Source organism: Ruditapes philippinarum, unplaced genomic scaffold (genome assembly GCF_026571515.1).
Source record: "Ruditapes philippinarum isolate M1 unplaced genomic scaffold, ASM2657151v2 ctg4200_1_1_1_1, whole genome shotgun sequence".
Lineage (NCBI taxonomy): Eukaryota > Metazoa > Mollusca > Bivalvia > Venerida > Veneridae > Ruditapes > Ruditapes philippinarum.
The window spans coordinates 92,416-103,649 of NW_026852693.1; positions in this window are offsets into that span (position 1 = coordinate 92,416).

Below are 11,234 nucleotides of genomic sequence, written 5' to 3' on the forward strand. Positions count from 1 at the left end.
ATTAATAGCAACAGTTCCACTGTGTGCAAGCGTACGCATAGATTAACGGATACCTGTAAAAAAGTTTTGCGTTTTCTATCTTTAAGCGCTAGTAGTTAAGTTTATATTGATATTTAAGTTGTTGTTTTGCTTATGTAATTGATGTAATGGTGGTGGTGGTGTTAGTTTTGTTTTCATCACCATCGCCATCATTATCATCATAACCAATACTGTTGTTGTTTTTGTTGTTGTTGTTATTGTTTTGTCTTTTTCAACAATGCGGCGGCTGCTGATGATGATTGTTATTTTGCTAATTGTCACAAAGATATGATTGTCGTAATGATCGATGATGATGATGATGAATTAATTTTATAATCATCATCATCATCTTCATCATCATCATCATCATCATCATCATCATCATCATCATCATCATTATTATTATTATTATTTTTTTATTTTTTTTTATTATTATTATTATTATTATTATTATTATGATGATAATGATGATGATGATTATTATTTTTTATTATTATTATTATTATTATTATTATTATTATTATTATTATTATTATTATTATTATTATGATAATGATGATGATGATTATAATTTTTATTATTATATTATTGTTATGATTATTATTATTATTATTATTATTATGGTGCTGCTGCTGATGATGATGATCATTATTATTAGTATGGCAATGATGATGACGAGGATATAAGAGATGATGATGAAAATGTTGCAATGTTTATGTCAATGAGACATTTACTATAAACTCAGTAAACATAATAGACTTATAGTAATTATGTTATTTACAGTGTCTTTTTGTTCCTTTCAAATGTAAATCTTACATTATATAAACCAAAATGATCAAATCTAATAACAAAAATTTATATTTCAATATTTCTACATCTTTACGTGCCCTGAATTCGGAATAACTGCACCAGAAATATCCGTCAATCTCTCGTACCAGTTAGACACAGTGGCTAAAGTTACCTGTACAGGTTCTTCATACTAAAATGTTCCTGCAATGCTTGTTCTACTAAGATAACGATCAATGTAACCACAAAATTTAGGTGCGGGGCCTCTTAAGTGGCTGAAAAAATAAAATCTCGATTATAATCTATTTAAAACAGCGATGTAATCTATTCTACAGTCTAAAACAGGTTGCACACTCTGTTAAAGCGACTATGTTTGTTTTAATGAAGGTAATTCTTTTCTGTAAATAATGTTTAGTTTTTATGGCCCATAAAGATTTCCGTTCTTTCGCTGCTTTGGGGTTTTCTTACAAAATGAAAACAAATTAAACTTTAAAATGAGTTAGGAATCATTCCAGAATGGTTTAAATGGTGATGCTATATTTGTGGGGATTTTAATTTCTGTCTAATGGTTAAACATTTTGTAACAGGGTTTTAATTTGCATTGGGGTCTGATTTTTGGAGACTTTCATTAAGTATTATGACATTTGGTCGATTTTTTATTCAGGTTTTATGCATGATGGGACTTTAATTCGAATCTAATTAAATTTGGGGACTTTTATTTTGGGTCTTATGTTTTGGGAACTTTAATTCGAGTCTAATTCTTCTTAAGGATTTTTCATTTGGATCTACTATTCGTAGGTTTTTAATCCAGAATGTACTTTATTCAGTTTGAGATTGTATTCAAGTTTTCAGTTTTGGGGGATTTTTGATCAAGTTCACTGTCATGTTAGCTAATTTGTGTATTAAAGCCGGCGGGATACAACATTGAATAGATTTACCTTGGTGTTCATGTGTATTTTCACTTCTCTCTCAATCGCTGTCAGACTTTTGATATGCGCGTTATATTACTTTAATATGTATATTAAATCTATTGGGGGAAAAAATACAGAAAATATTGATGCGCTTACTTTGGGACTTTTTACCTTTTTTCTGAACATCTTAAAGACTAATGAAACGCAAATCATACCCCTGGGGAAACAAAACATAAACATTTGTGCATATGTATTCCCGTGTTCCGAGTATTTTATAGAGAATAAGTTAATTCTAAGAGAATCTGTTAGAACAATTTGTCGGATTTAGTTCCGCATGATTGAATCTAGAAGTCACGTGTCGATATGTCTGAGTATAATTTCTAAAACATTTGTCAGCCAGTTACCACCGGTTATTAATTCACCGGTTTTTGTTGTTGTTGTTTATTGTTGTTGTGTTGTTTTTGTTTTGTGGGGGGGGGGGTGTTTGTTTTTTCTCCTAAAAACAATTGTTTTAAGCGGTTAACTTTCTCATCCACCTGAGAATGGTCGATATACGGAGATTATCCGGGAAATAAATTTACGATTTTGTGAAGGTTGTATCGTTATAACAGCTTCATTTTTAAATAATGTAAAATGGCCCAGTGGTAGACATAGTAGTTCTGTATTGACATGTACATAATTAAGCTTCTAAGAAATATATATATTTATTATATATTTATATATGAACTATTTAGAAATATTGATGAAATAAAATGCATATTTTCATTTCCGTATTTTCACTTAAAAAAGTTACTGCAGTGAAACATATTTTCCGTATATTCACTGGTGTCTTGCCGGAATACTTTCTTCTAAATTTAGCCAATATACAAAATTTAAGGGAAAGTCTTTCAAATTGTAATGTCAAAAAAAGGAGAAAAATGTATATATAATAAACAGAAAATTCAAGTTTTTATTCTATAAATACAGGAATTATTTTCATCTTGTGGTATGAGAACTATCGTATTTCACTCAATGAAAGTAAATCGTGCATTTATAGAAAAAAAAACTTGAATATCCTCTATTTACTGTTGTCCCAATCTGACAAAAGACTTAAGTTCAGGGGCAAGTCGTTGTTTAGGTGAGCAAGAAACTTTACACTCATTGCTTAGTACTGGTCAATTGGTTCCAGGAACGGATTCGAGAGTGTTTCAATAATCTTATATAAATCTTCCAACACAATCGAACTAAAACAAATAAGTATAAACTTATCTCAAGTTCAGATCTTCTTATGTTTACATGTAGGCCTACACATATACGAAGATCTCAACTTTAGTCAGGTTACTGTTATCCCATACTTTAAAGTCAAAATCTATTACTTCGACATACTAAAATTGCCGAATAACGTAAATGTACATGTCTGAGGTCAATAAAAATGCCAAATTATAAACATATATATATATATATCAATAGTGATATATACACACATGTATGTATTCAATAAAAAACGGTTTATGGAGAAATACGTAGTTGAACGTAACATAGCCAACAATCTTTACTTATATGGTTACTAGAACAACGACTGGGGTAAGAAACCTGGTCATAGATGTTCGAAGGTACCTCATTAAAATGTGAACATACAATGAGATAACGACGGACTGAATGAATGCCCACAACAAACTGTTGTTAGCTTTTTATGTCACCAGGTTGTGAATTACATGTATATGCCCCAGAAGAAAGAAAGAAGACGAAACAACAACAACAGAAGCAGCATCAAAAAAACAGGCACAATATTAATTCTGCAAGCATACAAATATTTTGTATATTTTGCTATAAGTTTATAGTGAAGTATCCGACCTACCATTAAATCACCTGAAAAACATCTGCATTTACGTAATCATGGCACTGCCAATTCCTGTAATTGCAATTGCAGGAAAACAATCTCAAGAAAAAAAAACGTCTTAGTATTTGACGTAGTGCCACAGTAAGCAGGCCTGGGTGTATGTTAATTACCCGAAATTATCTGGAATATGTTTCTGTGATTTGAGGTATATAGCAAGCTCCTCGCTGCTCTACGCAGTAAAACTGCATCATCTGCTTTGTACATAAACATCAATAATAAATGAGCCGTGTCACGACAAAACCAACATAATGGCTTTGCGACCAGCATGGATCCAGACCAGCCTGCGCATCCGCGCAGTCTGATCAGGATCCATGCTGTTCGCTTAAAAACTTTATAACAAGTAGAGAAACTGATAGCGAACAGCATGGATCCTGATCAGACTGCGCGGATGCGCAGGCTGGTCTGGATCCATGCTGGTCGCAAAGCCATTATGTTGGTTTTGTCGTGACACGGCTTTTAATGATGATAAACTAGAAACAAAACTGATGATACAAGTAACGCGACTATGTGGATTTTACTGGCATACAACGTCAAAAACGTTAAATAAAACTATGGGGTACATGAAGCGCCATGATTCATTGTACATAATTTTTCTAGCACAAGTATTCGTGTAATTTTATCATTCTCGTGGGTTTCGTTTAGCAAACGTACGTTTTAACGTTTTGTTTTTTTACATGTGGGAAGTCAATTCCTTATTTTAATTTAAATTTGTTCAAATCTGCTTACTTAAGGCAACAGTATTTTTTTCTTTCAGCAAAAAAAAGTCTCTTTGGAGAAACATGCATTTATTCGCAGAATATTCGAGCTAACGTAGTCACCCATTTGTCGGCGTCGGCGTCCCTGTGGTTAAGTTTTTGCGTGCAAGCTGGTATCTCCATAACTACTGAAGGGAATGGATTGAAACTTCGCACACTTATTCTCTGTGATTATCTTACATGATTGGCACAAGTCCCGTAACTCTGATTTGCTTTTTTGCATAATTATTCCCCCTTTTCGACTTAAAAATTCTTGGTTAATTATTTGCTTTTATGCTGATATTTCCATTACTACTGAAGGGTTTGTGCTTTTTTTGTGTTGTCCTGTGGCTTAAAAGTGTTAATGGATATATACATGAACATGTAGTCTCTCTTCATAAAATATTGGCTTAGAAAAAAAGCTTGAAGTGTATTATCTAATATAAAATTACATGTAACTTACATAGAAACAAAGTTATAATTAAATAAATTTACATACTTTCAGATTATATTTTTATTAAAATATAATTTATAACGTTTGAATTTATTCAACGCCATAGGTAAAAATCGTGTACATTTCTAGTTCCACCATCTCAACTTATAATAGTCAATACTATTTAAGTATCTACTCCAGTTGATTTTATTTAAGTAGTACCTGCTTCATTGTTTATGACTGTGTGAATCTCCTAGATATACCATAATAATGTAGATCTAAATTGCATTGAAAAATATCCAATACACTTTCATAACTTTTCCTTACTTATGTTTATTGGCTTTTGGAAATTCGGCAATTTTACAAGAAAATACGGTAAACATATTTATGTTATAATAATGTTCTTCTACAGTGTAGAATATATGAGCCGCGTCACGACAAAACCAACATAATGGGTTAGCGACCAGCATGGATCCAGACCAGCCTGTGCATCCGCGCATTCTGATCAGGATCCATGCTGTTCACTTAAAGAACCCTATAACAAGTAGAGGATCGAAACTGATAGCGAACAGTATGGATCCTGATCAGACTGCGCGGATGCGCAGGCTGGTCTGGATCCATGCTGGTCGCAAACCCATTATGTTGGTTTTGTCGTGACTCGGCTCATATATTTTATATAATTATATTCGGTTTCTTTGTCTATATTTATAATCTTTTTGCTTTTTTTATGTATGAAAGGGAGGTATTATGTGTTTAAATTGAGTTTATGCCATAAAAACTCAAGATAATAAGATTTCATGACTTTGTTTCATAGTCAATGCTTTAAAATATGTGACGTATTAAAGGCCCATTATGCCATAAAATGCTTTTAATTTCATTTCTAAAAAGTATTTTTTTGCCGCCGCAGCATCTGAGATGCGATGGCATATTGCAATTCATCTGTATGTGTGAGCGCGAGCGTGCGTGTGTATGTGCGTGTGCGCGCGCGTGCGTGTACATGTGTTATACAGATTATAGAGTAAACTTTAAAATTCTTCTCCTAAAAAAGTATTAGTTCAGTTTCAACCAAACTTCACTAGACACACAGCTGCATAATGGCAAAGTTAAAATTGTATAGAAACAGAAATCTACTTCTGCTCCTACTATATAGTGATGTATTAAAGCGGTGGCATAGCATTGTCTTGCTTTTTTTAATTATTATTATTATCTAAAAAAGTTACCCTTAACCATTTTTGCGTCTTTTACTTTTTGGCAATTAGTACAGTTACAGTGGTTTAGTATTTTGTATGGAAGTCAAAATACCACTTTGCATACATTTTGCTACTTTCATACATACAGTGCTTCTTTCTCCAGGTGAAGCACTAAAACATTGTTTAAACATAACTCGTAATTTCTGAGACATGATAATTAACGTGCCTTTAAAACAAATAAAGAAAATAACGATCTAGATTTATTTGTAGATTGGAATGTAAAATAGACCACTTTAATTCGCATGAAACTTTTAATTACCTTATCTACTTTGAAAAAATAGAGCAATTCCCAGCACAGTAACTTATGGTTAGACTGAATTTATTTCCGTCCAAAAGTAATTCGCGGAAAGATCTAGTACAGCGGCGAACAAAATAATTACATATTACCTTACTCAAGAGTCTTCAATTGTAACAATTAAATGTGATATACGCCACTGCATGCATCATTCCATTAACGGAGATGTGTATAATTATTTGTGTACAATAAATTTATCACGTGCTCATGTTGGAATAAAAGTACATGAATAAAATGAACTTTAGCATGATTGCATGAGTCATAAAAAGTACATTGTGCAAAGAGCTGCGGTTTTTCAATTTTATATGTTCGTATGTTCGATTTCCGGGGCATTTTCTTTGAATATGTTAAGAGCCTAGGACTAAAAGGTTTATCTTTCTGTCCCGGGTTTTACATACAAAATTTTGTTAGGGGGGCAAGAAAAAATACTTTTTCGGAAATCAAATACTATGTAAAGACAACCAAAATTCAGGTCGTAAAAAGTATACAAACAGTATTCAAAATGACAAAATAATTTTTTCAATGAACTGTAAACCATATTTATTGTATAGAGGAAAGACGTATTCGCAAAATGTGACCACCAACAGCTACAGAAGATTACTATGGTCGATTTATAGTTCAGCTGTGTATCAAAAACTATAATTATGAATATGTCGAAGTTAACTTCAAGACAAGACCTGATTTTGTTTTATTACAGAACATTTGTTTGTATAAAAGAATACAAAAATAAGGAGCATTTATATTTTTTATTAAGGATGTCAGATTTTCTTGCTTGTTTTTATATCTAAAAATTAAGGATCAAAGCAAGAGGCCATTTGATCTTTCGGTCAAAACACATGTTGAAAGAAACGAGCCTTAAACTTTATTCACCAGCCTTGTAATAACCTATAATTGCCATGAAATTTCATATCTCTGAACACCACAACGTCTGTTTGGAGTTCAAGGCTATAATAATTCGACCATACCACGTGACATTTTGGAATGGAAACATGCGAATCCAGCTCTTCATTCGGTTGGTTTTATTTCTAAATGCCTTAGTGTCGCTTCAAATGCTATGCTTTAATGTCGCGGGAGAGGATCTCTATGCTAGGCTGTTATGTCGCGGCGTAAATTAATAAGCTTTCCTGTATTGTCGCGAAGTAGCTCTACGTGTGTTGCCGGCTACCTCTACATGCTTTTTTTATGTCGCGGGGTATTCTCCATTTTTTTGCTATAATGTCGCGGGGTATACTCCAGGTTTTGCTATAATGTCGCGGGATATTCACCATATTTTGCTCTAATGTCGCGGGCTAGTCCCATGTTTTGCTAAAATGTTACTGGAAAATCTCCTAGTTTTGCTATAAAAATTATAATAATGCTGGAAAAAGACCATATTTTGCTATAATGTTGCTGGATATCTCCATGTTTTGCTACAATGTCGCGGGGTATTCTCCATGCTGTCTATAATGTCGCGGGGTATTCTCCATGTTTTGCTATAATGTCGCGGGGTATTCTCCATGCTGTCTATAATGTCGCGGGGTATTCTCCATGCTTTGCTTTAATGTCGCGGGGTATTCCCCATGCTTTGCCATAATGTCGCGGGATATTCTCCATGCTTTTCTATAATATCGCAGGGTATTCTCCATGCTTTCCAAAATGTCGCGGGATATTCTCCATGCTTTGCTATAATGTCGCGGGGTATTCTCTATGCTTTGCTATAATGTCACGGGGTATTTTCTCCATGTTTTGCTATAATGTCGCTGGAATTTTCTCCATGTTCTTATCTCATGTTCTTCATGTTTTGTTTATAGGTCGCAAGATAGATTAGCGCTACACCTTTTGTTTTTCATTTCGCGGGGTATTCTCAGTGTTATGCTATAACGTAGAGGCCGGGGTGGCGCTACATGCTTTTTTTATGTCGCGGTTTTTTTTTTCCGTGTATTACTATAATGTCGCAGGGTATTTTCTTTGTGCTGTGCTGTTATGTCGCGGAGGTGATCTCCACGATTTGCTGCTTTGTCGCGTTGTTGAAATACAGGGTAGGCGGTGTTCTAAAAGAGTTATCTTTAATCAGAGAACGTGTTACATTATATACCCTCCAGTAATAATCCAAGCTTCTCATGGTACATGTGTATCTATTTTAAGACAACTTATATTGTTTATTGTTAACATTTTTGTAGATGATTTAGCATTTAGCATTTTACAATATTTTTACTATAACATATAGAGAAATATGAGTGTAAAAATGTAATATTGTTGCCATCATCAGATTATAGTTCATTGGGTCACGTGGTGTGGCCATATTGTATTTTCAAATTCTTCAACCAAATATTTTGAAATATAACTTGGCCTATGTTCTCTTTATTCAATCATTTTTTAAGAAACTACCTTGGGTCGGAATTTACTCTTAGACATTCGGTAACAGCTGGCGTGAAGGATGTACCTGCTCGATTTGACATTATTTCTTCGCATTAAAAACACATACTGCACTATAAACGATAAGTTTGATGTCGATGATTATCAATTTTGAGAAATTCCACGAAAAATTATTTATTTTCTTACATTTTAGAAAGCATACCAACTGGAAATAATCAGGATGTTTTCTTTATGAAATAATCACCTGGTCGTTCAGTTTGTACAAATAGTTATTTTCTCGGGGCAGTCAAAGATTTAAAATTAAACACATTAATTTGGTGTAAGAATTCTATTTCAGAAATAAGAAGCTGCTTGCATAAGGCTTTTGTATTAACCCTTTCGCTGCCAGAGGGTTATTGTTTTATTAACCCTTTCGCTGCCAGAGGGTTTTTCTAAGAAATAACTATATTATTAATTAATATAATTATTACTTTTTGTTATTAGTATTATAATAATTATATATGTTTCCAAATCTGTGAGTATAATAATAATTATTGTCGATGGTATAATTTTCTTTATATCTATTATTATTTTTATTATTATTTTTATTAATTTATTATTTAAAAATACTATTATTATTATAGAAACGGCTAAAGCCGTCCATTTGGCAAATACGCCGAAAATAACAGGGACGGCTTAAGCCGTCCCTATGGCAGTGAAAGGGTTAATGCTTTCCCGCCAAAAAAAATCTAACATCGACCGATATCGTAATAAATCGGTCATTTCCGGACAATCTCCGGTATTCAATAATTTTTAACCGTTTATAACCGGGATTTAGTACCAAGCGAATAAAGGATGAGTGATTGTAAATAACCTTATCTGGTGTCGGCCTGGTGAATTTTCGTATTCTTTGTTCTATAGTTAATTAGTCACATTAAATTTGAGGCTTAATTCCCAATTCAACTGTTCTCAAGATGAATTATATACCGTCTTCAACTTAAAACATCAAGACTATCTAAGTCAAATATGGCTCGAAAAATAATATGTTAGCCATCAACTTTTTTCAGAAATCTTCATTCTGTTTTAACACTGTTTTTAATTCGCCACTTTGAAAACTCCTGACTGCTGGTGGGTAGTACATTTCTTACCCTTCCGCCAACAAATGAGTTCCAGGAAAATACACGAAAAACAACTTTTAAAGTCATCCTATAACACATAAAAACTACAAACATACAATAAATAAATAATGGATTATGTGTGTGCAACTGACAAAACCAGCGCTGAACGTGCAGTTATGTGTCGTAAAGGTAGCAAAATGTAAACAAAGTAGTATTTTGACTTCTAAACAAAATACTAATTCACTATCATTATACCAGATGCCACAGAACAGCAAGAACTAAAGATGCAAAAAGTTCATGTATATTGAAAATAGGTATATGCTTTTTGAAACTGTAAAAAAATAAAAATATAAACAGTTTTTTTAAAAAAATAACATTTCTGAGGCATAATGGGCCTTTAAATAAATATGTTTAAACACCCACAAAGATCACGTGACTATATAACTTGTCGATACAGTGAATACATTTCATCTGCTCGGTTTGATATTACAAAGGACAAAAAATTCGGATACTGGGGCGTTATTGATGATTTCGTTTCATGTTAGACCTTTGACGAGTACTCTCCCATTAAACGACTCTCTATTTTGGCATATTAAGCTACATGTAGGGACATGACACAGTGTTGGGATAGTTTAAAATGTAATATTAGAAAAAATATATTGTAGTTATAATAGCGAGCTCGACGAGCTGGCCCGAAGGGCCTGCTCGCAAAGCGAGCTTTACGGTAACGCGAGTACCTGCTAAGTGATGGTTTTGAAAACTTTCGTCCAAAGTACTGAATTGGACACATCGCAACTTTTCGAATTTAAAGATAACGATAAAAACTGAGGAAAATTTCTGACTGAAAACGGATGTGTAGACTGGTCACCGCGCACATCTATGGGAACCATAATTGGGGACAGGGACCAGAATAACGGAAGCTGTGTATAAATATCGAATGACAGTTTTAAAACGGGGAAAATGTAAAAATGAAAATTGAAAGCGCCATTTTGTTTTGAAAAAATTGATAAAAAAAACATTTTTTTTGACGAATTTTGTTGTTGGAAAACTATCTAGAATGAAAAAAATGGTCATAACTAGAAAAATGAATCCGAACACCAATATCTTTTATTCAGTCGTTAACCTGTACAGACGTTTAAATATTGTTTACTTGATTCACAATTGTAGCGCCAAACAGCACGTTGCAAAACAAACAAATCAAGTACGCTATTTTTAATGTCGCAAATGTTTTAAGTTTTACATTTATTTCACTTTATATTTTATTTCGCTTTGAAAATTTTATAGGAGTGAAAAACAATAACAAAGTTTTATCAACGTTTCAAAACTCTTATCATTTCACGACAGGGGCGGAGCCAAAAGATTAACACAGTAGTGTGACGTCACACGCAGTCGTTACTGCATTTGAAATAAAAATTAGCGATTATTTCATGCTATTTCACGTAAAAAGTACATCGAGCTCGCTTTAAGGCTTTGCCT